At 40.4% G+C, this 17,198-nt stretch overlaps 1 pseudogene; it reads right to left on the bottom strand.

The window, feature by feature from the left end:
* LOC100497939 overlaps nucleotides 1-15,706 on the bottom strand; it is an 82,222-nt pseudogene extending 66,516 nt beyond the window's left edge.
* Nucleotides 15,707-17,198: the final 1,492 nt, after the last annotated feature.

Genomic DNA, 17,198 nt, shown 5'->3' with positions numbered 1-17,198 from the left:
AACAAAAGTGGACCCAGTACAGAACCCTAAGGGACCCCACTGAGAACCTTATTCCAAGTAGAGAATGTGCCATTAACAACCACCCTCTGTACCCGATCCTGTAGCCAGTTTTCAATCCATGTGCAAACGACTTCACTAAGACCAATAGACCTTAGTTTAGAAAGCAGTCGTTTGTTCGGAACGGTATTAAATGCTTTGGCAAAATCCAAATAGATTATATCTACTGCATCCCCACTGTCCAGCTTCTTACCTCATCATAAAAAGCAATTAAATTGGTCTGACATGACCTGTCCTTCATAAAGCCATGCTGATTACTGCTCATAATGGCATTCTCCACTACATAATTTTGAATGTGATCCCTTAACAAGCCTTCAAATAACTTGCCCACCACGGATGTCAAACTTACAGGCCTATAATTGCCAGGCTGAGATCTTACTCCCTTTTTAAATATAGGAATGACATTCGCCTTCTTCCAATCCCTAGGTACCATACCTGATGAAAGAGAGTCTGAGAATATCAGAAACAAGGGCCACTGTAATTCTGCCCCTAGCTCTCTCAGTACCCGAGGGTGTATTCCATCTGGCCCAGATGCCTTGTTTACATTTATCGTGTGTAACCCTTTAAGCACCATATCCTGTGCCAACCGCTGTGTAGTTGGAGCTGAGGCAACAGTGCAGCTATTGGGTGGGACTTGGCCCACTGGCTCCTCTACTGTATACACGAAGAAAAGAACTGGTTAAGCACATTTGCCCTTTCTGTATCCGCTGTAACCATATTGTTACTATAACTCAATGGGGCCACACCCTCAACCTGCATCTTTTTACTATTAATATACTTAAAAAACATTTTGGGGTTAGTCTTGGCCTCGGCCGCGATGCGCTCCTCATTTTCTATCTTTGCCTTCCGGATTGCTGTTTTACAACACTTGTTATAGTGTTTATATTCATTAAACGCAGCTACTGTCCCCTCTGACTTATATTTCTTAAAAGCTTTCCTTTTTCTCCCTATTAACTTCTTTACCTCAGAGTTAAGCCACATAGGGTGATTCTTAACACTTCTACTTTTTCTTATTAATGGAATAAATTGAGAACAGTAATGATTTAATATCGTTTTAAATGACAACCATTTCTGCTCTGTGTTTTTATCAGAAAACATAATGCCCCAATCTATGCCCTGAAGCGCTGCCCTTAAGGAGCTAAAATTTGCCTTCCTAAAATTCATTGTCTTTGTTGCCCCCGTGTAAATTTGTTTCCTGCACCAAACATCAAATGAAATAACATTATGGTCACTATTACCCAGGGGTTCAACCACTTGCACATTTGCTATACGTTCTGGGTCATTAGAGATCACTAGATCCAGTATAGCATGGTTCCTGGTTGGCTCCTCAACAACCTGTGACATAAAGTTGTCATGCAGCAAGTTTATAAACTTGTTCCCATTTACTGTCCTGGCAGTACTATGGCTCCAGTCAATATCAGGATAATTAAAATCCCCCATTATTATCACTTGCCCCAAACTAGCAGCCTTTTCTATTTGCAACAGGAGCTGGGCCTCCTCCTCCTCACTTACATTAGGGGGTCTATAGCATACCCCTACAATTAGTTTGGTAGATTCTTTACTATCTGTGAGAAGCTCAACCCATAAGGATTCAGCTCCCTCTGTTACCCCCATCACTTCCTCTTTAATATTTGCTTTTAGTTCCTGCTTAACGAACAGACACACTCCTCCTCCTTTTCTATTGCCCCTGTCCCTCCGAAACAATGTATAACCCCCAATATTAACAGCCCAGTCATGAGACTCATTCAACCAAGTTTCAGCAACACCAATCACATCATATTTCCGCTCCAACGCCAGTACCTCCAGCTCTCCCATTTTACCAGTCAGACTCCTTGCATTGGTAAACATACATTTAATACTGGTACCAGCGTGAGAATGACGTGTAAACAACTTATGGGCCTCCCTGCCATTATCAGTATCCCGAAGCAAGTCTCCTCCCCCATTTTCCCTTACTATGCCCACTACCTCATCTATCCTGTCTACCACAGAATTTCCTGCTGCACCCTCCCCCCCCACTCCTAGTTTAAAATCTCCTCCAACTCTCTAGCCATCTTCTCCCCCAAAGCAGCTGCCCCATCATCATTGAGGTGCAGCCCATCCCTGGCAAAGAGCCTGTAGCCGATTGAGAAATCAGCCCAGTTCTGGAGAAACCCAAAGCCCTCCTCCCTGCACCAATCTCTCAGCCACGCATTAATCTCCCTAAGCTCCCGCTGCCTTCTTAACGTTGCTCGTGGCACAGGTAATATCTCTGAGAAAATTACCTTGGAAATCCTCACCCTCAACTTAACATTTATTAATAATCTAAAGCCTACTTTAGTACCTACTAAATGAAACATTTGTATGCTCTAAACTTTATTCCTATAATCTAAGCATACTATTTTCTATTATATTATCCAATAAATAAAATATCCTTCTTATCTAAACCCCTAATATCCTTACCCAATAAATAAATTGTACTTTTTAGTAACTAAAAAATCTCATTTTACGTGTAATGAAGTATATTCAAAACAATGTACTTAAAGACTTAACTATAACATTAAATAGAACACTGTTACCTAAATCTTTCCCATTTTAAAGCAATATTCTACTATCATTACTATACCGCAGTCTACAACATAAGAAATAAATCATTTATATCATTCTTTTATTTTCCCCTATAAATAAAAAATATGCACATCCATAACAGGTATGGGACCTGTTATCAAGAATGCTTGGGACCTGGGGTTTTCCAGCTAAGGGATCTGACATTTGGATCTCCATACCAAACAGGATTGTTTCCCACCAAAAGGGATTAATTATATCATGGTTGGGGTCAAGTATAAGGTACTGTTTTAGTATTACAGAGAAAAATTTAAATTTTGAGATGGCTTTCCCGTAATTCAGAGCTTTCTAGATAAGGGGTTTCTGGATAAAGGATCCCATACCTGTACTCTAATCAATCTATCATTTATTCTTATTTTATAAACCTACTACACATTAAACAAAATATTTCTAGTAGAAAATAATCTAAAGTATTTATACTGTATTATCTAGTATTATCCTCTAGTGACCAATAAATGTAATATATATAACTTAGTTAATAAATATTATTAATATAATAAATAATTAGTAAAAATGTTAAAACATTTATTATACTTACCTAATAAATCAAAACATTATTTGTCTAACTAATCTTATATATATAATGCTATAAAACTACTACTTCTTGTTTAGCTTAAAATTATTTCTAATTTCTTTTATCACTTACCTGGCACCAGAAACTCTGGTAGAGATATTATTAGATGGATACTGCATCATCACATGTGCAGCAGAAGGATTCAGTACTTATGTGCAGGGCAGATCCCCATAGTTGATGCATTGACTGATTTGTTGCCCATTGCTTACTCCTGCCAGATGGAATTTATAAAGAAGAACCCTGAGAGGATGTTGATGTAATTGCATGCAATGTTATCTTTCTCTATCTCAAAAGATGACCCAGAAGAATCACATGATCGCTACAAGAAAAAAGGAACAAATTATTATGCTGCACTCTGATTTTTAACCAAAATAATGGGTATAATTCATTATAATGTTTCAAAAGAAACATTTTAATCAGTTATAGCTGCAGTGGAGACGTGTCTAAAAAACATTATTGTTGCACTGTGAATAAGAAAATACAGTACATGTGTTATGGCACTGTTTTCTGTTGGGGAAGGGGTGCCTTGCCTGAGGGCCAGTCAGGGCGAATTAAAGGGTAAATGCTTAGTTTCTGTCTTGTTACCCACAAACCAAACAAGCACTGCCAAATTTGTTCAGATTTAGAGCAAGGCACAACTCTTTGTGCTTCATTACAGGAAACCCCTGGGACAACATGCAAACTCCTAAAAATAGGGTATTAGATTCCCATTGTATTGCACATGTCATGTACTTACCATTTCAGGCTGGAGAGGGGGTTTTACTCTCAGACTCTCCAGCTCCACCCAATTGATGGAAGCAAAGAAAGGGTGCTCCCTGATGTTTCCATTGGTGCCAAGTCGATGTTGAGGATTCTTCTTCAGCAGCTAAAGAAAATAAATGATTGATGTTTATGTGGCAATTAACACACAAGATAACACAAGCATAAACAGGGTCTCACCTTGGCTAGTGGCACAAGGGATGCTTTTTGCAACAGATGGCAGTGGTAGACAAATTGCACTTGTTTTCTTTCTACCACTCCTAATGTTATTAAATAGAAAATGCTTTAAATTATCCAGTGACAGGGTGACTTCCACACCCAAATACTCCCATGACAGGGACATTTTAACTGTTGTTAAAAGGAAAATTAGTGGTCAAAACACTTTGGGCCTGATTCACTAAAGTGCGATAAAAATTATCACACGCTTTTTTGCGTTAAAAAACGCAAAATAATTTGCGCGCGATTCACCATAGTATTATCGCGTGCGAAAAATCGCCATTTTCGCATGGGTTATTTCTCGCACTAGTTTTACCGCATGCGTTAATTTCCGCGCTGAAAAGAATACGATCGCATGATTCACTATAACTTTTGCGCGCTAAATATCGCATTCGGCTATGCGAAAATTAACACCTACTACAGGCAGGCGAAAAATTATACAAAAGTACAGTAAATGATTTTTTGCAATAAAATATGGACTTACAGTGTTATTTATTCAAGTATGTGTCTTTTTACTCAATTTTACTAAAGTCTTGGCATGTATGGAATTTCGCTACTAATATACAGTACTATAGCGGTGAATATGTTTTCGCCAAAATATACAGTACTGTAGCGGCGAATATTTTTTTCGCGCAAAATACATTACTATGTATATTTTGGCGATTTTTTTTTCGCGATTTTGTAATCTCGCGAATTGCGGACATTTTGTGGCGATTTTGTAATCTCGTGACATGTGCGACTTGGGGCCATTTTGTGTCATTCAGCCTGCAGCCACCAAACTGAGAGGAGATGCCTGGGGTTTCCGACTTGCTACCAGGGGAGAGGCGCTATATTATCAGCGTGCTCCTGCGTGCAGGATATGACCACCCACCGCCGGGGGACTTAGGGGTCCACGAGAGGAAGAGGGCAATCCTGGACGAGCTAAGACAAGGTTTGCTCGCCAGGTTTGCCCTTGATGTGGGCCCCCACCAGCTCCGGAGGCTGTGGTCCGACCTCAAGCGCAGGAGCCCAGAACTGGTCGCTGAAATTAGAGAAGGTAATTATTGTACTTTATTATGCTTTTACAGTATACGTTCAGTAAAAGATTTAGCAAGTAATTTGAACTAAAGGTACAAATGTAAGAAATGTCAGGGATGATGAAAGTAACATAGTAACATAGTAAGTTGGGTTGAAAAAAGACATACGTCCATCACGTTCAACCATAATGCCAGTGAGTAACTGAAACATTGCTCACAATAAACCTCTGAATATTATTTCACATATTTGTGACTCCTTGTCAAAACCCTGTGTGTGCTGTCACCCCATGCCTGTCTAGATTTTGTTTTGCCACAGGCACCCAGGTATTATTGTTCCTTATGGTGTGCAGCTTCCCAGCACTTCCTATTGTATATATATATATATATATATATATATATATACACATCTATTTTCAAATATATATGCATAAATAAGTTAAAGGAGGGGAAGCAGCAGGGAGCGGCCCATAGTGTGAGTCATTTGGGGAAGGGCCACGAATGTTTTAGGGGGCCCTGGCTAACAATGTCTGTGTGTCCTTTGTATTGATGTGAGGGTTCACAGGGGGAGGGGCCATTGGGGGCGTGGGAGGAGGGGGGCCCAAAAAATGTTGTTGTGAGGGGCCCCATTATTTATGATGGTGTATGAATGTATATATATATTTATATAATATATTACACAAAATAACATCTTGCAATACTATTTCACAGAACTTCAGCTGGCGCCTCCTCCCCAGGCCCAACCCCAGGCCCTCCAGCCTCTACCGGCCCCAGCGGCCCGACCTGCGGCCCCCGAGGCCCAACAATTGGCCCCAGAGGCCCGACCAGAGGCCCCAGGACCCAGCCAGGCCCCACAGGCCCCAGGACCCAGCCAGGCCCCACAGGCCCCAGGACCCAGCAAGGCCCCACAGGCCCCAGGACCCAGCCAGGCCCCAGAGGCCCCAGGACCCAGCCAGGCTCCAGACTCTGACGAGGGGGAGGAGGCCGCCGAGGCCGAGGAGGCCATGGAGGCCCCGGACACCCCCCCCTTTACTCCTCCCCCAGTTTGAGCCCACTTTCCCCGGCCCTTGGGTTCCCTCCCCAGCCCCCCGGATGCCAGCCACCAGGTTCTCCTGCCGAGGAAGGCCCACAACATCGGTCCATGCAGGAGAACCTGGACAATGTGAGGGCTGAGCTGGCCCAGCTCCGGGGGGAAGTTGCTGAACTGACGAGGGACTTTCAGGAACTCAAGGGCAGCAAGCCCTAAGTTTTCCCCCCCCCCCCTTTTTTTTATTTTAAATAAAAGTTTTTAGTTTTATACATTTGAACTGAGTAATGTGTCATTATTTATCCTTCATTGATATGGTATTCTATACTTTCATGTAGTTTCCCCTACACTCTTACATTTATCAGTAACACATCAATATGCTATATGGTTTAAATGTTTGTAAATATTCTGCCAACAATTTTGTCTTGAGCCCATTTTGTGAATAGTAAAGCTTGCGTTAATTAGTACGTAGCGTATTTTCTGGCGAGTGTGATAACTGCCAATCCAATGTTTTGTTGCCAGAATAATTGCAATATTATATTTGTCCCCGTTTAATAAAGTGCCCATAACATATTTGCCATTTATTCTGTGTCTAAAATCTCTAACTTAATTTAAGCCACTTTAGCTAACGGACCCGATAGGTTTGTCGCGACAATTAGCGCATGCGGTAAATAGCGGAAAATACCGCACACGCTATTTATCGCATTGAAATACCGCGCGTAAAAAAGCGTGAGTATGCTTATAGTGAATTGTGTGAAAAATCGCCAAAATTAAGCCACGGTAAAAATTTTAGCGCACAATAAAAATAGCGCACGTTTTATCGCCCTTTAGTGAATCAGGCCCTTTATGTGACTAAGGCATTAGAGGGCTCAGTTAGAATAACCATGGGGTCATCTTCTTTTCCTAGGGATGATCTTGGACTAGCGCACTAAAGGAGCATACAATTGCACTCGGGGGACCAACTCCAAGATCTTTCATGGATTTACAGAAGAACATAGCTCAGTCATGAGCTCAGCCACATATTATATTTATATTATTATACATTTCAAATAAGCATTAATTGCTCCTTCTCACCTTTTGCAGTAGATCCTGCAGGTCTAAATTAATTCACTCAGGGTATTGGGGCTCATGACTAACAGTTGACTCCTGCACCATTGTTTGGACTTGACCGTTGTAAAATGGGGATCACCCTATGGCCAGTCGGTAGATGACAACAGCGAGTAACCACTAATCTGCAGCTGCATTGTATTCCTTCATCTGCATCACCTTGAAAATAAAGAATAGAGAATAAAATTGCCATACGTGCTTGACTGGCACCACGGTTTGCACCTTTTGCCATTAAATTTTACCACCTAAGCAAAAAAAAAAAGCAGCAAGGAATCCTCAGACAATAAAGGTTCCATATAAAAATGTGTATATATATATATATATAGTAATTTTCAGAACAGTAGTTTTCGGAAAGTAACTGCTACGTGCGTAATAGCGTGCGCTAATATCAAGTGCAGCAAAAAATATTGCACGCAGCATAAATTATTGCGCATGCGTTAAAATATCACTTAAAATCGCTCATCGCCAGATAAATAACGCCAAGAACATCGCTTCTTAATTTAGACAAGTGTCCTTTTAGTGAATCGATCGTTAGCTTGCAAAAAATAAGAATTGATAATATTTTTAACACATGCTATAAATAGCACTCGTTTTTTCGACCTTTAGTGAATAGGCCCCTAAGCTGTTTTGAACAGTAAACTAGAGTTAACACCATAATTACACCAATATTTAAGCCAATTTCTATTGAAATAAGCCCCAAATGAATTATATCCATGGGTGAGATGTAATATTACTTTTTCTGAAAATATTGGTTAGGGAATGATCTGTATAATTGTATTATTAGTGGATTATTTGATAATAAAATAACAAAAACCGTTGATTACTGAGTGATATTCATTAATTGGACTTAATTAAATGGACCTAATTAAATGTAATAATACATTAATACATTTCCATTAGCACTAAAGAATTACACTTAAAGGGGTTGTTTTACTTTTGATTATATTATAGTAATAATATTATTATTATAGTATGATGTAGACATTGATATTCTGAGAATCTTTGCAATTAGTTTTCATTTTTTGTTTATTATGGATTTAGTTATTTAGCTTTTTGTTCAGCAGCTATGTAGTTTGGTATTTTAGCAGCTATCTGGTTGCTAGGGTTTTATTTACCCTAGCAACCAGGCAATGGTCTGAACAAGAGGCAGGAATATCAATAGGAAAGTGCCTGCACAGAAGCATAGTAATAAAAAATAACAACAACAATAAAATTGTAGCTCATCAGAGCAAAAGGTTTTGACAGCCTGGGACAGTGACCCATATTTGGAAGCCAGAACAAGGCAGAAGAGGAAGGCAAATAATCAAAACAATGAAATAGCAAAAACAAATTTCTGGAAACTTTAACAACCCTGGAATTAATATTTAAATAATGGCATCAATTTAAATATAAACCAATGAAATCTAATGGGTGGAAATGGATTGGCTGTTGGTGGCTCCTCCCACTTGTTTGGGAACCCTGACATAAATAGTGTGAGCAAAGCAACATTTTAAATATAAACCAAAAAAATTCAATAGGTGAAATCTGATTGGCTGTTGGTGGCTCCACCCACTTTTTAAAACCTAAAAATGCAGTTCCCTAGTGACCCTGGTGTTAATACTGTGAGAATGGCAGCAGGTTGGATTTTCCGCCCACTTTTCAAAACTAAAATTGCAGTCCCCTAGTGACCAACTGTGAAAAGTTTGGGGACCCTGGTGTTAATTCTGTGAGAATGGCAGCAGGTTAAATTTCCCCATTGAAAGTCAATAGGTAAACTCTGATTGGTTGTTGGTGGCTCCGCCCACTTTTTCTTACCTTGAACCACAGTTACCTGGTGCCTAACTCTGCAAAGTTTGGGGACCCCGGTGTTATTACTGTGAGAATGGCAGCAGGTTGGATTTCTGCCAAGTCAATAGGTAAAATCTGATTGGCTGTTCACATCTCCGCCCACTTTTGGGCATCCAACAATCATCATATTTTCATTCAGGCTGACCCCATGACTGTGTGATTCAAGTTTGGGGAGTGTAGCCTCAAAGCTGTAAGTTTGGCAGCAGTTTCACTTTCCCCATAAAAGTCAATGGGTACAATATGATTGGCTGTTGTTGGCCCCTCCCACTTTGTGGGATTTTAAAAAAAAAACCTGAATGCTTAGTCACCCAGTGACTGACTGTGCAAAGTTTGGAAAATCTGGCATCAAACCAATAAAAATCAATAGGTGAAATTTGATTGGCTGTTGGTGGCTCCGCCCACTTTTCAAAACTTAAACTGCAGTCCCCTAGTGACCAAGTGTAAAAAGTTTGGGGACCCTGATGTTATTACTGTGAGAATGGCAGCAGGTTGAATTTCCGCCAAATCAATAGGTAAAATCTGATTGGCGGTTCACAGCTCCGCCCACTTTTGGGCATCCAATAATCATCCTATTTTCATTCAGGCTGACCCCATGACTATGTGATTCAAGTTTGGGGAGTATAGCCTCAAAGCTGTAAGATTGGCATCAGTTTCAATTTCCCCATTAAAGTCAATGATTAAAATTTGATTGGCTGTTGTTGGCCCCTCCCACTTTGGGGTCATCCACCAAATGTTGCTGCTTCATTCAGGGTGACCCCATGATTATGTTATTCAAGTTTGGGGGGGTGTAGCTTCAAAGCTGTAAGTGTGGCAGCAGTTTGAATATCTTCCCTGTCAAAGTCAATGGGAAAATTGGGGTGTTCGGAGTGGCGCCACAAAATGACGGGGAGCGGGATCACTTAGAAAAGCACAAGCAACCTGCTCTGCTATAGGGCGAAGATGTGTGGGGAGTTTGGGTATTGTACCCCTAAAACTGTAGGAGGAGTAACGTTTAGAAAATGGGGGCGCTAAGAATAAGAAGATAAAGCGGAAGAATAAGCTGAAGTCAAAGAACAGTATGTTGGGTTTTTCAACCCAACATAATAAACAATATAGACAACAACAAGAGACCCTCTGCACTTACCCATTATCAATATATATAGGACATTAAGACATTCTGTGCATTTAAGCTACTAAGAAATGCCCCCCCCTTTAAGCAAAACAGGGATTGTTTGTCCATATATTGCAATATACTTCAAGCTGACCAACTACGTCAAAGTCATCCCTTCTGGCCAGTCCTACACTGACTTATGCGATTCATTAAGAATTCTACTGCTTCAATATACATTTAGCAAAGGGACTAAGTTTTACTTGCAACTTACTTGCTTTCAAGGTTAAAACCCCCATTTGGTTGCCCTTTTATTGGCTCCACTGGGATCACCTGACTGCAGCTGGGAAGGGTGGGAGCCACGACAAGGAGCTGGCCATTGCTCCATGTTGCAACCTCATTGCATTAAAATTTAGTGGTTGAGCACATCTTTCCCCTTTGTTGCTATAGTTTATACAGGAGCAGTGGCCAGCTCCAGCTGCCAATTTATCTATTCTATGCATAGGAATCGCCAGCCCCAGCAGTAACAACATATGGGTTCCTCAGCTTGAGTCTAGTGGGAATAGAAGGAGCAAAGAACAGGCAGGTACCATTCAAATGAGAACTTAGTATGGAAACTAATAGCAATTTAATACGTTCCAAAACACTTTCCACGGTCCTACAAGCACATTCTATACTGCCAGGTTTTGTTGAGCGAATCTTGATGAATGAGTCTTTAACTGTGGGAATATATAAGTCTTTTGGGGAATGTATTTCACTAACGGAAAAAAATGTTGCAATAGGAGTAAAATTTGTGACAAATTTTGTGTTTGCGTGACAATAAAATACCATTAGTGAACCCTGTGCATTTCTTGCAACAGTAGGTTTGCAATCAGATTTTTTAGTTTGCCTAAGGGCGTAGTGAATGTCATGAAAAAGTCAGTATTTTTCAGTTAAAATGAATGCCATCTTCAAGCAGGTCTTAAAAATTTGCAATGTAGACATAAAAGTTGCAATGCAATAAAAGTATAATGAAAAATATTACATTGCGAAATGCGAAAAACACGTGCGCGCAGGGGGGGCAAGGTGAACACTTAATACAACATACCTCTTATTGGAAAATATAAGGCTATTAAGGCACTAAGGAGTTTCATGGCCATATAAAAACACTAGGCTGAAAGCCAAGGTGACTTCTATTATCCTCATATTTTACAAAAGGGGTTACATTATATATTATTATACACGTTTCAGTAAGTCATGTGACAAAAATTATATTACTAAGCTCCAATTATAAATGATGATATCACTAAGCTCTATTTTTAAGGATCGTTTATAGGATATTCACGATGCACTGACAAAAAGTATTTGACTTTTGAGTGAAAACTAGATTGCACCTAGAAACTTGAAGGTCTGCAGTTTCTAAAAATACCAAACATGAGAGGATATTTTAGATTTACATATAAGTTATGCTGCATCAACTGTTACAAGCACTTTTCCACTTTGTGCTGGTGTGATATTGTACAAAGTACTGCTTTAGTTTGGGGGTTACTTCTGGACAGGAACAGTGGGGTACCACCACATATTTGGTATCGTTGGACTTGAGAGTATCAGGGCTTTTACAAACAACAACAAAAATGTGTGTAAAATCAACTTTTCTATGGAAAAAAACTCAAAATATACAGAAATTTTTCATAATTTTATTTTTCTTTTACATATTTTACCCAAAATACACACCATATCTCCAGAAAAGTTCTGGAAAATTCAGTGTCTTATAAAATTCAGTGATAATGGTGTCGCGAATCACATATTTTAATATATACGGATATAGCTCAAAGAGAAGTTGCTGATCTGGTATGTAAGCAATCTGAACTACCTTAATCCTCTCGGGATCCCAAATGCAGTCCTCCTCCAACTGACTTGGAACCATATCACAAGATGCAGGCACCCAGGCAGTATCATAGCCACAATAATGCCATATTTTCTGTAAGGGATGCCCCTGGCAATCAATCTTTATCACCTTGCCTACATTCACGCTGAGTTTTAAAATAACCTGCTTAGACTTATCCCCAAGAGGGTAACGTGCTGCTTTGCCTATATCTCTGCTAACATAGACCCCGCTTCCTAACATGCCATCTGCTGATTGCATAAATCCATGTAGTAGGATTTGTTTAGCTGCTTCAACAGTTGTGCCGTGGTACATGACATAAATGTTCCCATCACGTGGCTGGTCATTACTCTGAAGAATATATTGAAAATGTGGCAGGAGCTCTTCTCTCCAAATTCTTCTCGCCATTTCTTCACTATAAACAAAAACAAACATTTTCATGAGCTCTTCTCAATAACCTATAAAACACAACAGCACTGCAAACATTTCTGCAACATTTGTATTGGAGACTGATATTATTGCCCCCTCATTTCCATGAGTGTAAATTGTGAAACACAGTGACCTCAAACCCTGGTCATCCAATAAATTTGCAAATAGTTTTCAATTTCTAATTTATGTGTTTTTTAAAAAAATACTTACATTTTTGTTCTGCTGTTCTCTGTTTGGAATATGTATCTGCTATTTGGCTTGATTAATGAAGCAACCAGTCAGAAAAGAACATGAATAGGCGAGAGCCTGGGAATAAAAATACAGCAGGACAGGAATGTCAATTGTTTAAAAAATGTACAAAATAAATGCAGACTAAGGGGCTGATTTACTAACCCACGAATCCGACCCGAATTGGAAAAGTTCCGACTTGAAAACGAATATTTTGCGACTTTTTTGTATGTTTTGCGATTTTTTCGGATTCTGTACGAATTTTTCGGATCCAATACGATTTTTGCGTAAAAACGCGAGTTTTCCTATCCATTACGAAAGTTGCGTAAAAAGTTGCGCATTTTGCGTAGCGTTAAAACTTACGCGAAAAATGCGCAACTTTTCGCGTAAGTTTTAACGCTACGCAAAATGCGCAACTTTTTACGCAACTTTCGTAATGGATAGGAAAACTCGCGTTTTTACGCAAAAATCGTATTGGATCCGAAAAATTCGTAAAGAATCCGAAAAAATCGCAAAACATACGAAAAAATCGCAAAGTACCGATCATTACGAAAAAAACGCAATCGGACTCCATTCGACCCGTTCGTGGGTAAGTAAATCAGCCCCTAAGTATAAAGTGCTGAGAAATGGCACATCAATGACACGCTATACAGAATGGGCCAATTTACGTCAGAAAGTTTGAATGTATGGTAATAGTTACCACTTGGAAAAACTATTCCTACCCATTTGGATTTAACAATTTATATTCTGCACTAGAATCATTTGTACTAGTGAGGAAAACGATTGTTTAAAGGAACAGTAACACTAAAAAATAAAAATGTTTTAAAATAATTAAAATATAATTTACTGTTGCCCTGCACTGGTAAAAGTTGCGTGTTTGCTTCAGAAAGACCACTATAGTTACTAGAAATAGCTGCTGTGTAGCCATGGGGGCAGCCATTTAAATTGAAAGAAGAAGAAAAGGCACAGGTTACATAAGAAGATACCAGATAAACTGTGTAGAATACAATGAGAATCTATGCTACTTATCTGTTATCGGCTTAGTAACCTGTGCCTTTTCTCCTTTTTTCAATTTAAATGGCTGCCCCCATGGCTACACAGCAGGGTATTTATATAACTGCAGTAGTGTTTATGAAGAAAACACACAACTTTTACCAGTGCAGGGCAATAGTATATAATATAGTAATTATTTTTATACACTTTCATTTTTTGGTGTTACTGTTGCTTTAAATCCTTTCTCCATTGTTACAGGTGATAGCGCTCAGAGCTGTTTCTAAGCAGACAGGAAAACTGCCACCTCATAGATCAGAATCACATCCTGACACCTTTTGTCAGTTTTAATTTGTCACTTCATTAAAAATGTTTCTGATTAGCATGTTCTGAAGGATTCCTCAGTTCAATATTTGATAAATAAGCCCCTTAAAGGAAAATAGTGACTTCAGAATAATCACTTAGAGGAACAGTAACACCAACAAATGAAAGTGTTTTAAAGTAATTAAAATATAATATACTGTTGCCCTGCACTGAAAAAGGCAAGAGTTTAAATAGCAGATAAGCTCTGTAGAATATAATGTTTTTGTTCTGTTATCTTCTAAATAACCTGTGCTTTTTCTCCTTTGAATAGCTGCACATCAGCTTTATTTATATAAAGTAGTAGTATATAGTAGTCTTTCTGAGGCAAACACACCAGTTGTTACATTATATTGTAATTACTTTTTTTACACTTTCATTTTTTGGTGTTTCTGTTCCTTTAACCAACAGATAATACTGTACCATAAAATGTCACCTATTAAAAATTTTACCATATTGTCATATCAGTAAATATTGCCCTTTTTAGTGTATGAGCTGGGGGGGGGCCTTAGTATTTAAATGGAACCTGCAATGTTCAGGGGTTTAGATCCCTTTCAATTTAATCAGGGCCAGAACTAAGGTCAGACTGAAAAGCCATGTGCCTCAGGTGCAACGGGGGTGGGTGGGGGGTCACTTGGTGCATACATCTTCTGTCTGCCTAGCCCTGTTTGGGTCCTGGGTGAGAGATACGTTTCTGGCTGAGCAAGTGCTGGCATTCGCACACAATAACTTGAAACTTGGATATAAAGATAATTCTGTGTACTCCCCCGGTAGTGTAATTTGAGCCAGGGCCCCCATTAAAAAATCTTTGAAGGGGCCAGGGGCAGAGTATCAATCCCTACCCAGCCTCCTTTCCTGCACATTTCCCCAAGCCCACTTCCTTATATCTCCTACCTGAGGATGCAACAGTAGCAGTCCAGGACCCCCTGTCCCCTGGTGTCCCACCCAACCACTGGTTCTGCTTCCTCTATCTATTTACACAAAATGGTGTAAGAAAAATGTTGTTCTTCTTTTTCAAAATCATATCCACCTCAGTTACAACTAAAAAGATCATTTCACTTTAAACAATGAAGTCAGTATGAAAGTGGCTCCTTACCAGTGCAGCAGCGTCCCGCAGATGTTCTACTTCTGTAAAGGTTCTAGAATTTATATATCTGTAGTAGGATACTTTCAGTTTCGGTTACAGAAAACTTTCTTTGTAAGAGGAAATGGTTCTATTTTGTTTTTTTGTTTTACTTAAGTTATATCCAAGAATTATGATACTGTAATGTATTATTAATATATTTAATCCGTAGTTAGCAAATATGAACTTTATACACTATAAAAAAAACTTATATTCTCTCATTTACATAACCCTTCAACCAGTTAAATCTGCCAAGTGTTAAATTATGCCAGGAGATGTATCTGTTATGCCTCCTGCATTGTTTTATTGTTTCATTGCGCCACCTAGTGATTTCTTAATGTATAGATTGTGATTGTTTAAAAAAAGTCCTTTTCAGTTTAGAATACTTTACCATGTGACCATGGGTAATACAGGAAAAGGTTCATTAGAGCTGCCATCTTAGCAGTGTTAACAGCATAAAATACATCCTACATAAATCCTAACCCACCCAGCCCTGTGAAAGCATCATTAGTAGGCATTATCCATCCCTAGTCCCTAGATCATTAATACAAGCAGATATATATCTTGTTTATTCCTTAGTTTGGGTTTATAACTGTTTATGTGCAGTTACCTCATGGCACATCTGTTCTTGCCCAGGCATCTAGGCCTCCTACTCATATGCCTCTTTTCCTTCATACATGATTGTACATTATACATACCTCCCAACATTTGAAAAGTAGAAGGAGGGACAAGAATATCTAGCGTGCGTAGTGCGGCAAAAAATGTTCTGGTCCTGTCCACTTTATGGCCACGCCCCCAAACAGGCCAAAAAAAATCGGACTGGAAATAAAAATTTTGCATCCTCCAGCTCCCTCCCAGCTTCCTCCACAGCATCCTCCAGCTCCCCCTTAGCATCCTCCAGCTCCCTCCCAGTGTCCTCCCCAGCATCCTCCAGCTCCCCCTTAGCATTCTCCAGCGTCCTCCCCAGCATCCTCCAGCTCCCCCTTAGCATTCTCCAGCATCCTCCCCAGCATCCTCCAGCTCCTCTTTAGCATCCTCCAGCTCCCTCCCAGCATCCTCCGGCTCCCCCCTTAGCATCCTCCAGCGTCCTCCTCAGCATCCTCCAGCTCCCCCTTAGCATCCTCCAGCTCCCTCCCAGAGTCCTCCAGCTCTCCCCTTAGTATCCTCCAGTGTCCTCCCCAGCATCCTTCAGCTCCCCCTTAGCATCATCCAGCATCCTCCAGCTCCCTCCCAGCGTCCTCCCCAGCATCTTCCAGCTCCCCCCTTAGCATCCTCCAGCGTCCTCCCCAGCATCCTCCAGCTCCCTCCCAGCATCCTCCAGCTCCCCCTTTAGCATCCTCCAGCTCCCTCCCAGCATCCTCTAGCTCCCCCCAGCATCTTCCTTCAGCTCCTGCGCAACGTCCCCCCAGTGTCCCCCTGCTTCCTGTGGCTCCCCCTGCTCCCCCCACCACCCGTCTGCTTTCTCCGTCTGCGTCCCCCGGCACTTCTTCTCCCTGTGACGTCACACTCACGTCTCTCGGGAGCACCTCATTCACCTAAATGAATGGAACTGAGCAGAAGAAGCGGAAGAAGCAGAAGAATCGGTGCTCCCGAGAGACGTGAGCGTGATGTCACGGGGAGAAGAAGAGCCGGAGGATGCAGCCGGAGGAAGTGGGGCACTTGAAGAACAATTCGGGACTGCGGGACAGGGTGGAGAAATCGGGACTGTCCCGTGTAAAGTGGGACCGTTGGGAGGTATGCATTATATGAATCACATATTTTGTTTACTGTACTTTATTATGCTGTATAGTAAAAGGTTTCACTCCTTCCCCTTTGTTAATAAACTTAAGCCTACCAACCTGTCTCAGTGAATTGATGGAGGGAGGAGTTTATCTGTATGTCAAACTACACACTGCCCCAGGGTAATACATAGTGAGGACAGAACAGTGAAACAACG

The sequence above is a fragment of the Xenopus tropicalis genome, chromosome 7 (genome assembly GCF_000004195.4).
Source record: "Xenopus tropicalis strain Nigerian chromosome 7, UCB_Xtro_10.0, whole genome shotgun sequence".
NCBI lineage: Eukaryota > Metazoa > Chordata > Amphibia > Anura > Pipidae > Xenopus > Xenopus tropicalis.
The sequence above is the reverse complement of the archived record's forward strand: the minus strand, read 5'-3'. Positions and strand labels throughout refer to the sequence as shown.